Below are 24,274 nucleotides of genomic sequence, written 5' to 3'. Positions count from 1 at the left end.
GTGAAGTTTACTCTTCCTTTCTTTCTCTCCCTTGTTTCTTTTTTTTTTTTTTTGCTTTTTGGAGGGGGGAGGGCAGGCAATTGGGGTTAAGTGACTTGCCCAAGGTCACACAGTGAGTGTTAAGTGTCTGAGGCCCAATTTGAACTCAGGTCCTCTTGACTCCAGGGCCTGTGCTATATTTACTGTACTTCCTAGCCACCCCGCCCTTGTTTCTTTATTGTGTGGTATGGCATTACTATCCTGGTGCTATCCCATGGCTTATTTAAAACTTGTTTACTTCCCCTATTACTTCAGAATGGTTTTTGTCTCCAGATCAAGTTAGATTCTGATTGGATTTGCTTAAAAGGAGTATAGAGTGGATGAAAAAAGAGAGAAAATCAAAAGGAACCCATAATCAAATTGTCTTAAACTTAAACATAAGCCTATATAAATCTCTATTGCTGACATTTCATATTAATTCTCTCTCTCTCTCTGATAGAATATAAAGTCTTTGAAGGCACGGATTATTTCATTTTTGTCTTTATATCACCAATGACAATTACAATGACTGACACATAGTAAACATTTAATAAATCCTTGTTGATTGATTGGCAAGCTCAAAATAAGGTGCTAATCTTCATCGGTAAAGGTTGTTTGTACATGGGTACTTTTCTACATAAAAAATTCCCAGGTCTTATCCAATTTTTTTTAAGTCATCATAGGAATGACATATTAATGAAGAAGTCAGAGTGATTCATATTTAGAGGAAAGGCAAAAAGCATTTATTAAGTGACTACTATAGGTTAAGTGGGCAGCTGGGTGGCATAGTGGATAGAGTACCTGATCTGGAGTCAGGAAGACTCATCTTTCTGGGTTTAAATCTGATCTCAGGCACTTCCAGCTGTGTGAACCTAGACAAGTCACTTGACCCTGTGTGCCTCAATTCCTTATCTATAAAATGAGTTGGTGAAGGAAATGATAAATCACTCCAATATGTTTGCCAAGAAAACACCAAATGCAGTCACAAAGAGTTGGACATGACTGAAAAAACTGAACAATAACACATGGGATATGTACTTTATGAAAATTATTTCATTTGATCTTCTCAACAATCCTGTGAGGTAGTTAGCTGCCATCTTTATCCGCATTGTACAGTTGAGGAAATTGAGGAACGAAGAGGCTAAATGACTTTTGCCAGGTCACAAAACTACTAAGTGTCTGAGGTCACCTTTGAACTTATATCTTCCTAACTCTAGGTTCTACTTACTGTGCCATATAGCTGGTTAAAGCTACAGTCACTCCTAATAACAATAACAATAGCAGCTAGCATTTATATAGCACTTAGTGTGTGCCAGGCACTGTGCTAAACACTTTAAAACTATCTCAGTTGATGCTCACAACAATCCTTGGAGGTAAGTGCCATTATTATTCCCATTTTACAGATAAGGAAATCTAGGCAAACAGAGGTTGAGTGACTTGCCCAGAGTCTTACAACTAATAAGTGTGTGAAGTAAGATGTGAACTCAGATATACTTAATTCCAAGCTCAGTTCTCTATCCACTGTGACACCTAGCTTCCCCCTAGAAGGTTGAGACTAAGTGATTTAAGAATGCTTACAAGGAATGTGTTCTCTGTATCACAGTAAATCAAAACATTAAGATCAGTGATTTCATCCATGTAGGTACTACCTTCATTGATGCAGATTTTAACCACACGAAGAGCTTAACAGAAAAAAACATGGTCACAAGGGGTGGGACTAACACTCTATCAATGAAAGTCTATGAATTTTGTTAGGTTGAATGTTAAACTAACCTTATTCCTGCCATTACCCCTCTATTGAAAGTGCTTTCTTTGAGAAAACATAAAGGTCCTATGCTGCAAGAAAAGTACGAGCTTATGCTCCACTGACATAACAGTTATTGTGCTAAAAGCTGTCACCAACCTCTCACAATAAGGCATCATGCTGCAGTGGAGTTTAGTCTGATAATTTGCATTATCCATCAAAAAAAAAAACAAATCTTTGAAATGTTCTTACACTTCAATTCATTTTCAATTCTATTAGTATAAATGATGAATCAGTCCAAATTTATTACTTTCATTAAATCTGTTAATTCTACAGTTTTGTCTGTCCAGGACATGTGCATGGCAGATCCCCCAATGCGCCTCCTCTGTTTCTACCCACATGTTGCTAAATGAGACTATAGAATGTCATACAACTGTGCAGAATGGATTTGCTTCCTCACTGCTGCTTGGTTATGCTTTTTATTCCTTCCTAATCCGTCTCAAGTCTGGCATACCAGCCTTCACTCCAACTTTTCAATGAAAGGCAAAACTCATACTTTGCTGAGGAAAATAAGTCATTTACCTTGAGCTCCCTCTTCTCCCTTCTTTATTTCTAAATCTTCATGATCTCTCCTGGTACCCTCAATCTAATACCTCTCCTAGCTATTCCAGAAGATTGTTCCCACGATAATCCCCACCTAATCCCTCACCCTAAAATTCACTTTATAAATACTGGCTCCTTTCTTGCTGCCTACAAGTAGGACCTTTTCTACAGAACTTTTATTGATCCTATGAAAAAATTTAAAATCTCAAATAACAATAGTTTAACTTCTAATCAATGAGAAATCGATGGTGAGTAAATGAGTTTTAACCTTGGTCAATGAGAAGACAAAAGATTTAAGTGCCATTTGTAAGGAGACTGAATTTAACTGTGATTCTGAAGAGAGTGTTAACAGGGAAGCCTGGAAAGAAATTGTGGCAAGACAGAGAGAAAGGGAAAGAAGGAGGAAGGAAGGAAGGAAGGAAGGAAGGAAGGAAGGAAGGAAGGAAGGAAGGAAGGAAGGAAGGAAGGAAGGAAAAAAATGTTAATTATTTACTATGTGCTGAACATCATGCTAAAAATGGGGATACAAGTACAATATCCCTGACTTCAAGGAGCTTACATACTAAAGATAGGGAAACAGAAAACACATATTGACCAGTTTTGGGCAAGGAAGGCCACAGAAATGTGATTGGGACCAAATGGGAATAAACTGGCTCTCTACATCAAGACTTAATGACAAAGTTGATTTGATCATAGGTTCATGGTTCCAAAACTGAAGGGTAGAAGGTGAGAGGAAGGATGTCATGGCATTTACTAAAATAGTGGTCCAAAGGAGTAGTACAATCAAGAGAGAAGGTCCCCAGAGTTGAAAATTCTCAAGACCATTTTTCTGTTGTAAGTGACAAGGTTATGGTGAGGCAATGCTGGTGATGATAGGACAGTACAGATTGAGGTACTCACATAACAAATGTTTGGTTCTTTATACATTCATCTATTCATACCCTTGTCTGTCCATTCAAATATTTATTGAGTGCTCACTACATTGAAAGTAGTTCTTGCTGTGTTATTATAGTAAAATTTCTTGACTTTTAGTTACTTCACTCAGACATGTAAATGCCTAAACTATAGAATTATATGATTGTTGGGACCTAGTATTGTCATTATCACTAAATGGTATAGTTTGTTCAACCAAGAGTACTGAATTTTTATTTTATTCAATACTGTCATATATTAAAAAGGGGCAGAAAACAGTAAATCAATTTGTAAGGGATATAAGGTACTGCTCTTTCATTTGTGAACAGTTGAGTTACAAAAAGAAGCAGAAAAATGTGCATATAAAAAGTACAAATATCTATATGTAAAGAAATGTTTTTTTTTCATCAAAATGTGAGACACAGGATAATTGAGAGAACTCAAACCCCCATTTGAGGACATAGAAATGACTAAGGCTACAGGAAATTATGATCCCTCGATTCATTTACTTGTATTTTTTTTTAGTTTGAGGGGTTAAAACACACAAAGGGATAAATCAAATAATTGTGTGAAAACTAAGAAATTATTAAATAGAACTATTACTTTTTGAGATAACAGAAAGGTGGATTTTTAAAATTCTGTCTCAAAAAGGAAAGATAAATCACTAAGAGCCAGGCCTATACTGTGTAGGTAGGTCAATACCTACCACTACATACCTGTGCTACAAATGGAAGTTGATTGATTCATGGATTTGATGAAAAATAGTTTTAGAATAAAGCATAAAAGGAAGCTAAGAAAGTATTATTTCAAAGGGTTTTTTTTAACCTTTATAGAATTGTGCAAGTGGTATTTTAAAGAAATCAACAGAGAAAAAGCATTTACTGTAGTGATCAGAAACATTATATAACATAACCTATCTACCTCAGAGTTCTGTATCAAAACTGTAAATTCAGTAAAGAAATATATTATTTTATAGTGGTGTGTGTTAAAAATGTGACATTAGATGTGCTATTACTTTCTATTAGCAGAAGTACAAGCAGAAAGTTCTTCCTAGGAAGGCAAAGAAGAAAAACCTCCCTCTATTCTCCTAGATTCTTAAAAGCAATGGACTTAGTTATCCCCAGCTGAACCTCAAGAAGTGTCCATCCCTAAGTGTCGCCATACTCAAAGCTCAAAGCTGTGAGGAAAAACAAATGAAAGGCTCTTCTTTTAATGAGGAACATAGTCAGAGCATATAGAAACATCAGGGTTGCCCAGCCTCTTAGGGGAAGCACAGCCTCCTTGTATTCCAGTCACTTGTCTAAATTTTTGCAAAAGCATATTGAACACCATGTCCTACACTAAGGAATTATCAGCTAAAAGTAATAATAACACTATTTAAAAAAAATACTGTTTAGGAAATTGTCCAAAGGCAACTAATTATAATTTTATTCATAGAACTTTCAATCCCACAGAAATATGTATGTGTAAACACTCTTCCAGCATGGGTTGTATCTGCCAGGTCTTGTATAATATTGTGCTCCCTGTATATTTTGAATTAGAAATGCCTATAATAGCCATATAACAGCAAGATCTCATTAATCTGATAACAGTACATTCAAATTTGGATATAATTCAGAACAACTGGTAATTCTTCTGTTGATTAGAAAGTGGTACCTGTGAAAAATTATTAATTTATTCTGAAACAATTTGAAGTGGAAACTAGAGTTAAGATTTGTCAGGTAAAACTATGTGTCACAGAGGAGATGTTGGGAAATGTCACAGTATCAGCTGAAAATATTATGTTGTGTTTCTCAATTTGAATGCAAAGTCTCTTTTTGTGCACAGCCATAAACTAGACTGTAACAGAGATAATACAGTCATCAGTTTCAATCTGTCTAGTCAAGTCAACTCAGCCTATTGATAATGTGCATTAGTTCTTAAGATGCTTAGCATACTATTTTGTTCAACCAGAGTCCAGGCCATGAAAAATAAAAAAGAAAACCTATATCATTATCTTTATGTTAAGTGAAATATAGCAGTGAAATACCAAGATATCACCATACTTTTACACTATTAGATCAATAGAGATAGGAGATAAGGAAGGACTGGATCTTTCATTTAAGTGGGGAACTCCTGAATGAGGAGACTCCCTCTTCCATTGAAAGTTGGCAGCTGGGGCGGCTAGGTGGCTCAGTGAATAGAGCACCGGTCCTGGAGTCAGGAGGATGTGAGTTCAAATTTGACCTCAGAGACTTAACACAAAAACTAGCTATGTGACCTTGGGCAAGTTACTTAACCCCAATTGCCCTCCAAAATACAAACAATAAAAAAAAAGTTGGCAGCTTCCCTGTCTCTCCAAGAGAACTGCTTAGAGAACCAAGATGCTAAGGGACATAGCTAGTCAAATGTAAGACTTGAACCCAGGATTTCCAGGGTGTGTGGCCAACTCTCTACCCACTATACCATTAAGCAAAATAATAGAAATTGGAATTGAATTAAATTGAAGAAAACTTCTATGTGAAACTAGGTCATGTTTTGGAATGCTTCTGTGGACATTTGGAATAATATTACATTGTGGAACCTAACATTCATAGTTACCATATAAGGGAAAAGGGAAAGAAAAAGAGGAGAAAGAAGAGAGAATAAGGAGGTAGAGGAAAAGCTGATACCAATTGTTCCTTAAGCAACAGGAAAAAAAATGAAGATTTAAAGATTGCCTTCAGGAGATAACATAGCTAAAACAAAACAAAAATAAGGTCATTCCATGATGAGGTATCAGACTAGAGCTTTATTGGAATGCTCTAGGCACTAATATTAACACAGACTAAGATTTAATTAATTTTTTAGGAAGGCACATTACAATGATTTTTAAACAAGACAGAGTTGTAGATTCTAAAAATGTGCAGCAAATCTTTTGTCTCAAAATCCTTCTAATTCTAACTTTTAAAAAAATTAGGTGGCTAAGAGGAGCCTTAGAACAGACTGTTACAACTAGAAGGAACCATAGTGGGCATGTAAGTCTAGACCAGTTTCATTATTCTATGGATAGAGTGCTGGACCTAGATACAGGCAATTAGTGTTCACTCATTGCAGTCCTGTCCAACTCTCCCTGTAACCATTTGGGGTTTTCTTGGCAAGGATACTAGAGTGGTTTGCCATTTCCTTCTCCAACTCATTTTATAGATGAGGAAACTTAGGCAAACAGGGTTAAATGACTTCTTCAGGGTCACACAGCTAGTAAACGACTGAGACTGAATTTGAACTCAGGTCTTCCTGACTCCAGGTCCAGCGCTATATCCTTTATACTAACTAGCTGTCCAGATGAAGGAAAATCTGTGTTCAAATACATCCTAAGTTGTTTGCTACCTGTGTGACCCTGGGCAAGTCACTTAAATTCTATCTGTCTTTGTTCTATCATCTATAAAATGATAATAATATGTACTTGCCAGGACTTTTGTGAGGATAAATGAAATATTACTTATAGAGTGCTTAGCACCATAGTCAGAGCATATAGAAACATCAAGTTTGCCCAACCCTGTTAGGGGAAGTATAGCCTCCTTGTATTCTGACCACTTGTCTAAGTTTTTGTAAAAGCCTGTTGGGTGCAATGCCCTACACCAAGGAATTATAAGCTAAAAGTAATAATAATACTATTTTTAAAAATACTGTTTGGGAAATTCTGTCAAAAGCCAAATAATTATAATTGCATATGTAGAACTTTAAATCCCACAGAAACATGGGTAAACACTCTTCCAGAATGGGCTAGAAAGACAGAGTATAAGTGACTTGCCCAGGGTCACATAGGTAGTGAATGACTTAGGGTGGATTTGAACTCAGGTCTTCCTATATCATCTGGACAGCTAGGTGGTACAAAGGATAGAGCACTGCATCTGGAGTCAAGAAGTCCAGAGTTAAAATTCAGTCTCAGTTGTTTACTAGCTGTGTGACCCTTAAGAAGTAATTTAACCCTGTTTGCCTCAGTTTTCTTATCTATAAAATGAGCTAGAGAAGAAAATGGCAAACCATCCAGTTTCCTAGCCAAGAAAACCCCACATGGTTTCAGGAAGAGTTGGACAGAACTGAAATCAGTGAATAAGAGGTGCTTTTAAAGTGGAGCTTTTTTTTTAAGTGGTGATTTTCACATGTAAATTGTAAAGTCTATTTTAAATGTAATTTCTGTTATTATGCTTCATCCTTCCCCAAAATGTTAAATTCTAATGGAAAGTCCTTTGGTGATAAGCCTCTAGTACTTGGTCCTCAGGCAACAGATAAACAATCTATCAATAGACCTATAAATTAAGGTTTTCTTGTTTTTGTTAGTTTCATTTTTGTTTTTTCATTTATTTTCCCCCAATCTGCTAAGAACTGGTAGAGTTTGGCCACTGCTAATATAACCTTCAAGAATCCAGGGTTACCTCCATGCCAGGATAATGCATCAGAGAGGGAGGGCAGTGACTGTGAAAAGATAAATGGAAATAGACAGCAGCATTTGTCAGGATTATTGTGGATGAAATCCATGCAGGGGGTTGGACTAAAAACTCTGAATTCTTTAATTCTGTCTGCCCTGAAAGTCAAACTGTTTTCTGACTGGTGTTGACACTAGAGAATGATCTAAGAGAAGATTCTATTCTATGGAAATACTAGCTGGCAGCTGGGGGATTCAGGCTAGAGTTAGGTCCAAGCTCTGATAATAATAGTAATAACTCACATTTCTATAACAATTTATGCTGTGTACAAAAAGCACTTTAAAAGTTCTGTCTCCAGCCTACCTTCCAAATTTTGTTTCATGTCACACTATCTTTCACACATTGTTCCAGACAAACTGGCAGGTCATATGTGTGTGTGTGTGTGTGTGTGTGTGTGTGAGTGCTCCCACAAGTGTGAAAGGAAGGAGGGAGGAGGGAGAAGGGAGAAGGAAGGAGGGAAGAGGGAGAAGGGAGAGACAGAGAGGGAGAGAGAGAGTTGAAGATTACAGATTACACTTGAATTGAGAGCCCAAGCAATTGGAACTGAGTGATTGGGGGGATGGTAGTACCCTTAAAAATAATAGGGGATTTAGGAAGAGGGAAGAGTTTTATTTGGGGAAAGATAATGAATTCAATTTTGGATATATTGAGTTTAAGATGTCTATAAGACACTCAGTTTTAGATAGCTCATTGGAAACTGAAGATGTGAGCTTGGAGATCTTGTAGAGAGATTAGAGATGGACAAGTAGATCTGAGAGCTATTTCGACAGAGGCAATAATTGAAACCATGAGAATTGATGATATCCCTAAGTGAAATAATACAAATGAAAGAGGAAAAGAAATTAAAAAATGATTATTTGACTAAAAAGCAAAACTCTGCTTTAAAGATATTCTTCCAACAAGGTATCTCACATTTGTTAAGATGTTAAAGGATCTATTGATTGATGCAAGCTTAGAGATAGTTTCCAAAAATCTGATAACAAATACATCTAGGGACATAGGCACACTAAAAGTGTTCCATGCTGTTGAAACATTTTAAGTCCATGGCATATAAGGAGAAGTTCAGAGAAGTTCAAACAATTGGGAATGTATGATTGGATTTAAAACATGGGGAAGTGGGGAAGAGGTTATGATAGTTGTCTTGTTGAAGAGCAATTTGACCTATTCAGTTACGCTTGTGAGTAGAGAATCAGGAGCAGAACAACAGATTGAAATTATTAAAAAATTAAATTAAATTAAGACCTGCTATCCGTAGAGAAAAGAACAAAACAAAAACAAAGCAATACACTTCTTAATAATGAAGGCAATCTAAAAATGCAATAGATTACTTCAGTCACTAGTATTTTCTCCCTTCTTGAAAGTCTCAAGTAGAGACTGGATGATCATTTGTTTAATATATTAATATAGGGATAGGTATGGATTGGATTAAATGGCCTCTGAAATCCTCTATAAGATTCTCTAATATCTTAAAAAGAATTAAATTCTGAAGTTGATATTAGCAAAGGACATTTTATTGAGTAAATCAACAAGTACAACTGAATGTCTTCAATGATATTTATGGTTAATTAAAAGAAATTGACTTAAAGAGTATATGATAAGTCTATGGTCAATGTTTTGAGAACAAAGATCTGAGGATCTGATGAAGGGATCTGAGAATTCAACTAATCTCAACCATATCTAAATAAGAATCCTCTCTTCAATATCTACAATAAGTGATTATTCATTCAATTTGCTTAAAGAACTCAAGAAAATGTAAGCCATTATCCTCTGGTAAGGCCCATTCCACTTTGTACAGTTCTCTTGACAAATCTTTTGTGTATTTTGTTGTTGGTTGTTTTTTTGTCTTTTCTTTTTTAATGCACTGAGACAAAGTCTGCTTAAACAATTTCTACTAACTGCTTCCAAGTTCTGGAATCAAATAGAATTAATCTAATCCCACTTCTATGGGATAGTTCTTCCCTGATGGTGAGGTAACTAGTTGATGAGCAGTCCATTGAGATAATTTATTAGTACGTAAATCTTGGATACTCACTGGAAATGGGCAATGGCGCCAAGACCTGAAGAGGAAAAGCAATATGGGATCACATGCATTGTGGAAACTATGAAGAGCTTTCAATGATCTTGTTAGTCCCTCCCCCCAAAATACATGTGTACACATATGCATACACATGCAATACACACATATAAGCATATATGTGTACATATGGGTATATATGCATATATGTATATAATTAATATTAATTTGTTCCCTATGATATTAAATAGGTGTGAATCACAGAACACCACCATTTCTGAAGAAGAAAAATTATGTATGACCTTTGAGGGTCATGAGAGAGGGTCAATGGAGAGACATGATGGGAATTATTAGGCCATAGTATATTATAAACAATGATCCATGTACAAAAAAAGTTTTAAAGAAATTATCTAGGAAATAAATTTTCAGAAAAAATATTAGTGTCATGTTGAGAGAATGAAGGTCAACAAGTTGACAACCTGAATGGTGAAAATTGGGCCTTTGTTTCAGGAAGAAGATTGAGCTCCTTAAATGAAATTTTAATTTCTTCCTACTGTCCATATATGGGCCAAGCTTATTGTCAGTTTTCATTTTCTGCCAAAAATATGTATAGATAGATGATCAGATAGCTACATGACAGAATAGAACAATATAAATCTATGTTACCCAGTGCTCAAATCTGGAATTTGCATAATTCTCTTCATTAAATAAGAAAATGTTCCTTGATGATTTATATCTGCATGAAGGGAAAAATAGATTAGAGGTTGGAAAGAATTCTTATTTTTTTTTGTCTTCTTTCTTTGAGAGAAAAGAAATGGAGTTCAAAGATTCAGGAGGAGATCCCTGGAGGACCTCTTTCCTCTTGGAAGAAGTCAACAAATAGAGAATCAGGCACCTTGAAAATATCTTTGTTTCCATAGTCAGTTCAGATAATCTTTCAGTTGAGCAGAGAGATCTTAATCCCAGTGGGAAAGCTCATTGGCTCTTTGTATAGTCTAATATATTGTAATCCATATAACTTTCATTTCTGTTAATTATTTTATGTTAATTCTGATGATTTATGTTTGAAGCAATGGGATAATTGAGCACGTGTACCATTCGCTGTGTGATGGCCTTTGTTTAATTTACATTTCATGAAAAGAGGGTCAAACTTTTAGTTTTTGCTTGGGGCAACCATTCCCCACTAATGAAATGTGACCAGGAAGACTGGTGTGAATATTTTTAAAAATATATTCCCTAAAACTTGAAAATTTGCAAGGATAAAGATATTATAATGTGTAAATTTTGTCTGGAGCCACTGTCTGAGGAAAATAGAGCAGTCAGTTTAGAATCTCCAATCTCCTGTTTCTCTCCTGGTAGGAAATGAAGTATCCCTAGCAGGAGAATATGTAAGATTTCAGATAGATAGATAGATACAGAGATAGAGATTTACACATCTCTATCTGTTCACATCTAGAACATTTTACACACACACAAAATCCTGTAACTTTTATATGAACAAGACACGTGCCTCTACAAATTAGGAGTGTAGTGGTTTATGTAGGTATATACATTTATATACTTATGCACACACACACATATATATATATGTGCATACACATAAACATTCATTGATGACATGATAACTTTATGTATTTTTGTATAAATGCATCTGTGCATTTGTATACACTAGAAGACAAGTTCAATAGGGTGTTCATAGAATTGTTTTCCATAGTTTCAACAATAAGCATTCTTTATGTAGTTTTTTGAGTGATTAGGAATCTCAATTTGGAGAATACAAAATTCTAGAGATGAAATTCAAGTAATGTCATCCAAAAAGGAAAGAAGCATATGAAATACAGAAGATACAAATAGCATAGAAAAAATCCCAGCACAAACTCCTAACAGACTTATTTCTTACCAAAATAAAGTGACTAAGAAAATAACCGTAACTGTATCCCATTTACCTATTTTTTCATCTGTCAATCAATAAGTATTTATGATGTTCCTATTATGTACCAGACATCCATGCAATATTTATAAGACTGATCCACAAAGTGGGACAGGGGAATTTTTGACAAGGATGTAAGAAGGTAACAAATTGGTAGAAGCATTATTGTATTCCCCTTCCTCTTTTTTAAACTTCATATGTTTCTCTTTAGCTCTTATAAGTTGTGTTATGCATCAGTAATCTTATATTACACCTGGCTTCTTTCCATCTTCTATCTGCCAACATTTATTTTGCAATCTATGTGCCTCCCCTTAACCTGCATGCCACCCCAAATGTATTTCAATAAAAAATTAAAAATTACATGGGCTAATGTTTTCCTCATGTAATAGTCTATTTTTATTTGTGATGAAAGAAATCACTAGAAGACAGCTAATCCATTTTAAAACTTTTAAAAAGAAAAATATTAAGTCCCTCATGTTTTTTATTAACAAAGTTTTATTGAAAAAGTAAGAAAGCTTTCTTTTACTACTGTATTTCCTGATAGAGGCAGGATAGCATGTGTCTTTAACAAATAGGGACATTCAAATTATAATCACAGCAGTGACTGCCTAATTTCTTTAATTAATGAAAAGAATGATGGGACTAATTAAACACCTCAGAAATCTTAGGTACCATTGCTTTGAGGTTAACTCTAAAAAATAAAAAAATGGTCAGGCTATTATTATAGTTTTGGAACATGGGTTACTGTTGTCCAGAATTTTTTTTTCCCCCACAAGGACCTTTGAAGAAGGATATGTAAGAAATGTGACTAGTTGTATAGATTTGCTAATTTTAATATCAAAGCAAGTATACCTTAAGAAGTTATTAAGTGTTATTATATATAAATTAAATTATCTAGGAAATGGTAAATTTCTGGGCACAGTCAGTGGAAAATTCAACATAGGTCTGACTATGTCACTCTTCCACCAAAAAACCTTCAGTGGATCCTTATTGCCTGTGAGACTAAATCCAATTTTTTTTTCTATTTGTCTTATAAAACCCTTTATAATTTATCTGCAACCTATCTTTCTGGGTATGAAAACTTAAGATCCAAGACCTAGAACTAACAGTGACCTCAAAATATATATATATATATATATATATATATATATATATATTCCAAATCCTTCTTATTTCGCAAAATGTTCTGCTCATATACTTTCTTCTATTCCATTTGACCTACTTGCTCTTCCCCATAAACAACACTGCATTTTGAATCTCTGTGCCATTCTATCAGCTGCCTCCACCTATCAGGACCACTCTTGCTCCTCTTTTCTGTAGCCTGAAAAGTCTGTTTTCAAGGTTCTGCTTAAGTTCTACTTCCTGCACTCAAGTTTTGCTAATCCTCTTAGGGGACATTAAATCTATCTCCACCCCTACTCCCAGGTCAAAAGAAAAACAATGAATTTCTTTTTATTAAATTCATATATATTTCATATTTACATATTCATGCTATATGTTGACCTCCCCCCCACCACCTCCCCACCCCTATCACAACCCCTATGTAGCATATAAATTCCTTTAGGAAAAATATTGTTTGCATTTTTGGTAGCACCAAGCATAGTACCTGGCACATGTTATTCAATGAACAAATTGGTGCTTTTTGAGTAAAGGCAAATTCAAAGTTATGAATGGATACTATTTCAGAGTATATCTATAAAACAATTGTCAATACTGTGAGAACAGCCTTGACTAGAAATATTTCTTTCATGGCTTTAGATATATCTCTTTTTCAGATTTTTTCTTTTTCAGAAGCTCTTCTTTGATTCCATTTCTGAACCTGTTGATTAAAGGATGTAGGGTTTGTATTTTTCATTTTATAATGATCTTTAAGACTCCAAAAGAAGAAGGGTAGAGTAGGGGAAAATGAGATTATGGAGGAGGTAAGAATGTGGAGGAGGGGAGGTTTGTATATCTAAAATTTTTTTTATATTTATAATCTAATGGATGGTCATTTGATCACTTACTGGTTTGTAACTTTTTTTTTAATCTAAGCATGTTATCTTATATATAGCAATAGGATTTACTTACTAATAGTAAATGTGAATGACAGACTTCTGAATTGTTATTAAAGCTTTAAAAATATTCATCTTGCTAAATGTATTCATACAAAAGTTAAATATTTTCTGGGTTAATATGTGTGGTTTTTTAATGTAATATTCTATCTACATTTGCAATGACCATTCACTACAAGACAGGTAAAAATTTAAAACTTTTAAAAATAATAGGTTATCATATTTTATAACAAAACAAATAGAAAAAAAAGGCTTCATTCAGTTGAAATTTTTGAACTCATAAATTTGAGGACCATGCAATCCTGGCAAATAAATATTCTTTTGATGAGATTCATTTTTATTTAATACAGAGTCTGATTCTCCTTGTTCTCTACCCATGCCAGTGCCTCAGTCCTGCCTCCTACCTCATAATTCCCAGCCTGAACACATAGCTCTTATCTAACCCTTTCATGTCAAGGTCTCCCATTGACTTCAAAACAGCAAAGCCTTTTTTCCACCTCACATATCCATATCCACCAACTCTTTGGTGCCAGTGGCCAAATTGTATATTTAATCATTTTATTCCTGTTAGATCCCGTTTTATCGACATGTAGGGGAATTTCTAAATTATTTTATGATACTAGAAATATATCAAATTGAGTATTGCTAGCAAATCACAGTTCACTCACTAAGTCTTAGAAACTGCTTGTTTTATTAAAAGTTCCATGTTATAGTAGCTTTTGTTGTGATAGCATTTGACAATGTCACTGTTCAATGCTTTCCACTCAGAAATCATTTCAGTAGGCAAAAAAGGTAGGGAGGACCCCATACTAAAATGAAAACCATTCTTTTCTAGTAGTTCTGTTTCCCTCATGTATCTGGATATATGTAAAAATAGAATGAGCAAGATCAGTGAGGTGACTCAAAAACCAAATCATACCAGGATAAATTAATGAAATATATGATATTTAGCTTAGTGCAGAAAAGACTTAGGGAAGTTAATTCAATATTTGAAAGATTACAAGAATGATTAGATCTATTGTGGTTTGCACAGAGTCTAGAATTATAGCCCCACTATATGGAACTTACAGGAATCTGAAATCACTATTAGAAGAAAGTCTTTGACAAATAGGTCCCAAAATGGAATGATTTTTTTTTCAAGAGAAAAGCAACTCTACTTCATATTACTGCCTCCTCCCACCTCATCAACATTCCCAGGATGCCATTCTATAAACAATCAAAAATGTCATACCATGGTTGTTGTTTATCTTATAATATGATTGGCAGACAGAACACATTAGCATAATCCTGCTCAGAATCTATACAAGAGTTATTGTATAGGTTCCTCAGTTGTCCTGGTACTGGTTTTACTAAAATCGTTCACAAAATGCTTTTCATTCAGCACATGGTTGTACCAGTTGCATCTTCTTTGGTTTGTCAATAATCTAGATTTCCAGAGTACAATTCCATTGTGTTGACTCCCACCCCAACCTTGTGAATTCCCTGGCTTCCTTAAAGACTTATCTCAAATATCATCTTCTGCAGGAGGCCTTTTCCTTTCTCCCCTAAATTTGTGTTCCCTTTGAGACAAAGGTACCAAAAGTTATTAGGCCTACTGCCCCATTTTTAAAAAATACTCAGTGGCCCTCTGGAAATCTACTTTCTTTAACCCTCTAGTTTTTTTGTTGTTGTTGTTGTTTTTTAATTTGCATCATTTCAAACAAAACATAAAATATATATTTTAAATGATCCATCTTAAATTTAATGATTCATTGTAAATTTGTGGGGTTATTCCTGCAATGAAATTTTGATGATATTATACCGCATCATGGAACCATATAGTATCATATTGTAAACAAGTCATTACATGCACATATTCCTGCCAATGCATGCTGGACTTCCTAACCATGTGCAACATGCTCACCTGCCAACACTTGCTAGTTAAGATCTGTTGGCAGACTTGACCACTAATTATTATAACTTGCATTTTGTGTGTTTGGAAAATAATGTAATCACTACTACTTTAACTCTGTTACTCAACAGATAAAATATGCAAATGTTTTTTTGAAATTTTCTTCTCTTTACTTATGCTTCCACCACTCCCTTATTTTTATCCAACACCCCCAATTGCATTCAAGGTACAACCACCCCCCTGGATCATTCCAGTGCCCCCTGTGGGGTGGCGTTGCCCACTCTGGGAACCTATGCTCCAAGATTACCTTCCTTTTACACTGAATGTATCTTTTGTCCATACAGTTTCTGTTTGCATGTTGTCTCCTCCATTACATTGGTGAATTCCAGAGCATAGGAATGATGATGATGATGATGATACTGATGATGATTGTGGTGGTGGTGATGGTGATGCTGACGATGATGATGATGATGATGAATGATATTTGTCTTTCTTTTTACTCCTAGATCTTAATTTAGTGCCTGACACATTACAAACATTTAATGAATGGTTGTTGACCACCTGAACTGGTTTGTATTTCAGCTCCTGGGATTCATTCCCAATGGAATCTATTTTTCTTGAGATGAAATGCTTGTAGACAACAAGGCTTAAGAGTTGCAAAGATAAACCTGTTGGGAGCCAAAGAGGCTTGATCCAGGACTCAGATAATTACCTTGATATCAGTGGTCCTGAATATCAAACACCTCTTTGAAGATTCTTTTGATATGGGTTACACTTAGAAGGATGTTGTTTGAGTTCTGAGACCAATAGGCTCTGCCCCAAGACTTTAGTTGTTCAAAATCAAAATATTTGAATTCTTAGGTGGTCAGTTCCTATGCAGATGTACTTGATGATGAGACTTTGGCTTCAGGCCTTGAAGCCAGCTCTCAAGAGAATCCTTTGTAATGGGACTGCATATGAAAGGAGTTAACTGACTTTTCCTAAAACTTTCTGGCACCTAGAGAACAAAAGCCTTACTGCCATGCTACTTTCACAATATGACAGACTAAGATAATGATATGAATACATGAGTCCCCTTCCTTTGTCTCATTGCTCTATAAAAACCTTGTCCCGAGAATCAATAAATGGAGTTCATCGTTTTTCCTTGAACTACCCACATGGCCTGGTCATTTCTTATTCATGTCTCTGAATCATGCTAAGTGCTAGACACTGAGCAGCCCATGACAAAACCAAACCTCTGGAGAGAATGTTATAGTTATAAAAGGTATTGGTCCTAGGCCAGTTAATATTCCATTTCCACTTTTTCCTTGCTTCTGGCTTCTATTTCTTTTGCAAATTCATCCCTAAATTCTCATCACACAAATTTATGAGATTCTTGATAATATCTTTATATTACTTCTCCATAGAGAATCTATACAATATACTATATGATATCTTTTGATTCTTTTCTTTTTTCCTTGAAATTCATGTGGCATTTCAGTAATATTTTCATTACATGACCATTCTTCCTATTTTGTATGAATATAAATGTCCTTAGTTTTGTCTTTTATAGATGTTCTTATGTATAACTAAGATTTATTCATTGTTGTTCAGTCATTTTTCAGTCTTCATGATCACATTAATGTGCTATCACCTGCCTTCACATTCCCTGAAATTCTTGTCTGTGACTTTTCACAAATCTTTCATATAGAATGTGTATAAGACATTGAAAACTATCCTTTAGTTTTTAAAAACGTGTCATGGATATACATAGAGTATCTTTCCCTCTTGCTATGTGGCCAGTCCATATTTTGTAGTTCTATGTACAGTTATGTGTATATTAGCTTTCATTTCTTGAATGTTTATATTAGAATATTGTCTCATAGAGTTAAATTTCTCTAATAAGGAGTTGATTTGGATCATTGAAAATATATAGAGCCCAATTTCTTAAATGTGATCCACTATATTCACTTCATCAGATCTTCTCTTAAATGCAGTGCCTAGGATGTTAACTCAGGGGGCTACCCATCAGACTCTTGTCTTCTGATCTGGTTTAATATCCATTCTTTTCTCCATGGAGGGTTTTTTTTTTTCTTCTTTGTTATGGATTCCTAGGATAATGGTCCCTTACAATACCATGAATCTTATTGACAAGAATTTTGTTGCCCCAAGGATTTAAGCCATCAGCACAAGGTCATTAACAAATAGAAGCATCTAGGGAATGTCAGTATCCATGAGGACATCATCTACACAGGATCTTCTTCATGATAATGGTGAGGGCCTTTGAGAAGGAGATATCTCTACATTTTCTTTATTGTTTGATAAACATAATCAAAGGATCATTTAATGGAATTGTCTCTGAGAGAGAGAGACAGAGAGAGAATTATTAAGCATTTATTATATTAAAGGTACCATGCTAAATGCTGATAATTTACCTTTAAGAAGACATATAAGACTAGCTTCATCCCTCAAAGACCTTACATTCTAATAGGGGAAGACAAAACACAAAGAGGATCTGGTTAGATCTGGGGAAGGGGGGACTAAGAGTGAGTTGATCAGGTAGTGAAGTGAGCAAAAGGGACTCACCAATATGGAGAGTTTAGGCACCAGGGGAGAGTCATTTCCAAGCTGGACAAGCCTACTAAGGCACAGTCTAGAGAGTGAATCAAGGAAGAAATAATTAAATCTATTAAGGCCATTTTTATTTCCTTAATATATGCATGGGGAATATTTGGTTGAAATCCTCTTATATGTCCTTTAACTTCACTATGTCAAATGCTGTTTATCCACAAATAAAGCCAGCAACATTTGATATTCCCTTTACTTATCAAATTGTGTTACTGTAAAGATGCAAATTGATGTAGAAAATTTATAAAAAGATGCCTAGTTCATCCTCATTATTTTACAAAGTACACTGTGGTGAATGGACTATTATAATAAGAAGTAATTTGAAGAACACACAGTGCTCATGAATAGGTCTGTACTTTGTCCTCCGTATGCATCCACAGTGACATTTCTAAAGCATAGGGTGACCAGATCAACTTCTGCGGGGGTGAAAAAACTCCAGTGCTTCCTTAATTTCATTAGAATAAAATAGAAAAAAAAAAATCTTCTGTTGGTTTGCAAAACTCTTCACAATCTGGCTCCATTCTCCTTTTCCAGGCTTATTTTGTATTATTTTCCTTCAGGCACTTTATGTTCCAGCCAAAATAGCCTACTTCTTGTTCCTTGTATAACAAACTGAAACTATCATCTTCTTGACTTTTCACAGGTTATTTCCCATGTCTGGAATGTTCTGTCACTTTGCCTCCAACTCTCAGAACCCCTGGGACCCTTCAAAAGGTCAGTTCAAATATCAAGCAACTTCAGAGTCCTTTCCTGATCTCCTTCCTATTAATATCTCCCATTATATTACATTTATTTTGTATATATTCTCTATTGATTTGTATGTATACATATTGTTTTTCTAAACTACAAAGTGGATAATATTTTGGGCCTAGAATCAGGAAGACCTGAGTTTAAACCTGAACACAGATACTTACTAACTGCATGACCCTAAAAAAGTCACTTAACATTTGCCTCAGTTTCCTCATCTGTAAAATGAGGATAATGATACTACCTACCTCCCAGTATCGTTCTAAGGATCAAATGCAATAATTATTGTAAAGAGTTTAGCACAGTGCACGTAGTAAGCAGTTTACAAATATTATTTATTATTTTTGTTTTTACTCTGATTAAATTTTAATTCCTTTAGAGCAAGAATTATTTTATTATTTTTGTCTACATATCCCATGTGTCTAGTATATAGAAGGTGCTTAATAAGTGTTTATTGATCAGTTCATTGCTAGTTGCTATTGTCTTTTTTGTAACTTTTTGTTACCTTGGTGAAAGGCAGCTTGATATAGAACATAAAGAAATGGTTTGAGTCAGGTAGGCCTGAGTTGATATTGGGCCATTGACACATACTTTCTTCGTGTGACCTGAATATTTCTCTTAATCTCCAAGTGCTCTACATAACTCTCTGACTCTAATCTTCTGAACTGGTACTGATGAGGTATGGGCTCTGAGAGCCCCCTTGAGCTCTCCTTGAGTCCTTGAGGTACAGGCTCTGGGAACCACCCCCCCCCCCCAAGTCTGATTAGATTGTCCTATTTGGTGAGTCATTTGCTTGAGGCTCTAAGCCTTACATTGTGGCTGGGCCCAAACCTCTGTTACTAGACTTCCCACCCTTGAGCCTATCAAAATATCAATCCACCTTTGAATTGGCCTAGCCCACCATTGTCTGTCAGCTCCTAGCCTCTAGCAACTTCCCACCCTTAATCATTCATTGACCTCATCTGACTCCTGAAGACACTCCCCCAACTCCTCCTCTAGACCACCCTTAGATTCTTCCTACAACCTTCTGTATATAAGATTCCATCTTCCCTCCATGTACGTGAGAGCACCATAGAATGACCTAACACAGACTTACTCTGCGTCTAATACTTGTGAATTTTTAATAAACTTTACTTTTCTTTGGCTGAGAAGACTTGATTTGACTTCATTCAGCAGTAACCAGCATGTTGGTATTTTGGGGTCTTCAGAGTAACCCTAACCCTCTTTATAGGTAATATCTTCATTTTTATGGTTCCCTGAATGGATCATTTTTTAACTGACCCGGTGGGGGGAGGCAGCCCCAAAGGGCTCTTGTTTCTGGTGCCAAGCACCTGGCCGCATGCCGGGTACAAACCACTCTGGGGACTGTGTCATTTGGGAATTCGTTGGAGGCTTCCTGGAGCTGACAGACAATGGTGGGCTAGATCAGTTCAAGATTGATATTTTGAAAAGTTCAAGGGTAGGAAGTCAAGTAACAGAGGTTTGGGCCCAGCCACAATGTAAGGCTTATGGCCTCCTGCAAATGTCTTATCAAATAGGATGATTTAATCAGAGTTCAAGTGGGGAGGTTCCCAGAGCCTGTACCTCAAGGACTCAAGGACAGCTCAAGGGGGCTCCAAGAGCCCATACCTCATCAGTACAATCTTCATTGGAAGAGGAATATACTGACTAGAAACTGCCTGCATCAATGAAATCACAGATGCCACTATACACATGCAAGTAAACACACATTCATATGTGAGTATTTAGAGAGATAATCAGATGAAAAAGATAGAGACAGGTAAATAGATAATATTTATATTTTCTATTCTTTTGAATCCTTCCCCTTTTTTGAGTTATCTTGAACACTAATCCATGAAATTCGTTTAAAGTGGTGAAATTCTTAATTATCCATGTCAGAGATAAAGTATAAACATCATCGTTCTTGTAGTATAGAGCAATATATTTTGTTTTAGGCTTAGTGTTACTCTACTCAATAACTGTTCATGATGGGGGACAGACTCTGGGAAACCCCTTGAACTTTGAGTCAATCTTCCCATTTGATGAGGCATTTGGCTGAGGCCATAAGATTTTCATGATAGCTATGCCCAAATCTCTGTTACTCTTAACCTAGCCTAGCCCTCCATTGTCCAGCTACTTCCCACCCTTGATTCTATCAAAATATCTATACCCAAATTTGCTACCCTTAAAGTAGCCTAGCCCTCCATTGTCTGTCATCTCCAGGAAGCCTTCAGCTATTTCCCACCCTTATTCCCATTTCTGGAGTCTAACCTCAGTTCCTCAAGATCCTCCTTAGACTCCTTCTCAAAGATCCTCTCCAAACCCCTCTTCTAGACTGCCCCTAAATCCTCCCACAATCTTTCTGTATATAAGATCCATCTTGCCTCCATGAAGGTGCTGAGAGTAATCTAGCAATGACTCACTCTGTGTCAGATTATTCTGGCCCACTTACAAGCTTCACAAATACTTAGGCTCCTTAAGAATCTACCCATTATGGCAAATCTTTAAAAAAACTTTGCTTTTCTTTGGCTGAGAGAAGGCTTGAGTGGAATTTGTTCAGCAGGACCTGGCATGTTGTATTTGGGGGTCTCAAGCACCTCTAAACCCTTAAACGTCAACATTCATACTCTGGCTATGTGGTACAATGAATAGAGTGCTGGGCCTGGAATTGGGAAGACCTGACTTCAAGTCACACCTTAGACACATACTAGCTATGTGACCTTGAGCGAGTCATTTAGATTATCTGTGCCTCAGTTTCTGTATTTTTAAAATGGAGATAATAATAGCACCTACCTCCCAGGGGTGTTGTGAGGATCAAATTAGATAATAATTGAAGATGCTTAACATGGTGCTGGCCCAAAGAAATCACTATATAAATGTTAGCTATTACTATTATTGTTATTATTGTTGCTATTGTTACATTCCCCTTCTCTTGCCAGTTTCCCTTTTTCTCCTTCCCTGCCCCTATTAAAAAATCCACCCATATTTAGAATCTTTTATCCCCATTAGGTTTTCAAACCGAAACTTCCAATTTCTTAGCTGATTAGAAGCTTCCTATCTGTGATGTCAGAGATGCTAAGTCAGTCAGCCTTGCCTGACTCCTCTGACACTCCTCATAATCTAATTTGCTATGATATATTGACCCAGAACTGCCTGATGGATAGAGTCAAGATAAACCCAGGGAAAGCTTGGTAATTCCTAGTGTTAAGTCCATTTTGGGAACAGTTATTCACAAGACCAACATGGACTCCTTCCTCTTGCTATGGCTTGAAGTTCACTGTCTCTAAAGTTCTTTGGTGATTTCCCATGATATATCTCTTCCCCTGACTTTCCTAGTCCTGCATTGGAGATATCAGTGGCAGATCTAGTATAGAGGACCAGTGGGCTCTTCAGATATATTTCCCTTGCTCTACCTGACTCCCCTTCCTAAAATGCCTCAGTTTTAGCTAGGTGGCCTTCCTATAAATGTGTCAAATAACGGGGTCAATTTTTTCAGCAGACTTGACTCATTCTTCTTCAAAATAACTTTAAATTACAATAAATATACCCAGACATAGTCAATATGTTAATTTGTTTCAAAGAATTATGTATATTTTTAATAAGGGAGGGTTTCTACTGGGGTGTGAAAAGGGGAATGGACTGGGTTAGTAGGTAGCAACAGAAATGAAAGCATCCAACATCTTTCTTTAAGTATCCAGAAAATCTGCATAAAAGTGGAAAAGATACACATTTAGAATAGTATGGTTTCTATTTTGCTAAATCATAGACATAAATAAATAAATATGTATGCATATCTATTTTAAAAATGTACATTAGAGATCACAGATTTTTATATAAGCTCCTTCCATACTGAAATGCCTTATTTCTTTATAATTAAATTCACCATAAAAATAATTTTTAAAAATTCCAATAATGGATTTCAACAGCTACATTATCCAAATTCATGCTATATACAGCTTGAGAACACTTTCTGGAAACTGGTGATCTGTAGATCAAACTTTGAGAAATACTGACAGACAATATAAATTGATTATACCCACTGTGTCTATGCTTCAAAAACTACTGACTTGCTCTTCATGTGTCACTTCTCAGAAGTCCTCTGAATTCCACTTACAGTTGCCTTTCCAGTGATTGTAAAATATAATTGGGGTCATGGCTCTGCCTTCTCAGGTCTTAACTTCCCCTGTCCATTTGGGTGTGAAGTGTGGGAGTGTATATCTAGAAGTCAGTTCCTATATAAGAGGTAGAAAACTAAGTGGTAAAAAAGACTAAATCCTTTGCTTAACCACTGAAAAGATGACTAAATTCAAAGAGATAGGCAGATGACAAACCCCAACAAAGCTGATAGATTGAGACTGAATCAAGTATAAACAGGGATTCCACCACTGGATCAAAGGCATTAAAAGTAACAGATGAAAGGAGTAGTTTTCCATGGGGCTTCATGCAGTGTTATGCTTCCTGTCCTTTTCTATATCAACTTAATGGCCTCTTCCTGCCTTCTATATCTATATATTGTTAAAATACATAAGGCATCTCCTAGGATAATGCTACCTTGGAAGCACAGAAAACTTGTAGCCCCCATAATCTAGCACCACAAAAAAGTGTGAAATTTGACAGTGCCTCCTCATCTCAAAGTGACCAGAGTGTAACTTTGACATAAAGTTTATAGTGAAGAAATATGCAAGCAAAAAGCAAATCAATCTGAAAATTGCTATAAGCAAAGTTTCAAATAAAATGGTTATTGGATCTAAGGCTAGGGGGAATTCCTAGAAGAGTTAAAGAAAAAGGTAAGAGTGGTAGAGAAAAATTTGGGAAAAGAAATGAGAGTGTTGTGAGAAAATTATGAAAAAAGAATTAACAGCTTGGTGAAAGAGGCACAAAAATATTGAATAAAATAAAACCTTATGAAACAGAATTAGTCAAATGTTAAAAGAGGCACAGAAATTCACTGAAGAAAAGAACTCCTTTAAAAGCAGAATAGACCAAATTGAGAAAGAGATACAAAAATTCATTGAAGAAAAGAACTTCTCAAAAAATAGAATTGGTCAAAAGGGGGGAAATGCACAAAATTTCACTGGAAAAATAATTCCTTAAAAATTAGAAATGGGCAAGTAAAATCTAATGACTCCCTGAGACTTCAAGAAACAAAAGAAAAAGTCAAAAGAATGAAAGAAATAGAAGAAAATGTGAAATATCTCATTGAGAAACCAACTGACCTGGAAAATAAATTGAAAGGGAATAATTTAAGAATTATTGAATTACCAGATAGCCATGATAGAAGAAGAAGAAGAAGAAGAAGAAGAAGA

General features: G+C 35.6%; 1 pseudogene; it reads left to right on the top strand.

The window, feature by feature from the left end:
* Nucleotides 1-16,095, top strand: part of LOC138155995 (hepatoma-derived growth factor-related protein 2-like) — a 29,277-nt pseudogene extending 13,182 nt beyond the window's left edge.
* Nucleotides 16,096-24,274: the final 8,179 nt, after the last annotated feature.

Source organism: Petaurus breviceps, unplaced genomic scaffold, assembly GCF_028583685.1.
Source record: "Petaurus breviceps papuanus isolate PSGF00001 unplaced genomic scaffold, PetGlider_PUasm1.0 98, whole genome shotgun sequence".
In the NCBI taxonomy this organism is placed as follows: Eukaryota; Metazoa; Chordata; class Mammalia; order Diprotodontia; family Petauridae; genus Petaurus; species Petaurus breviceps.
Note: the sequence above shows the minus strand (reverse complement) of the source record. Positions and strands in the feature narration are given on the sequence as shown.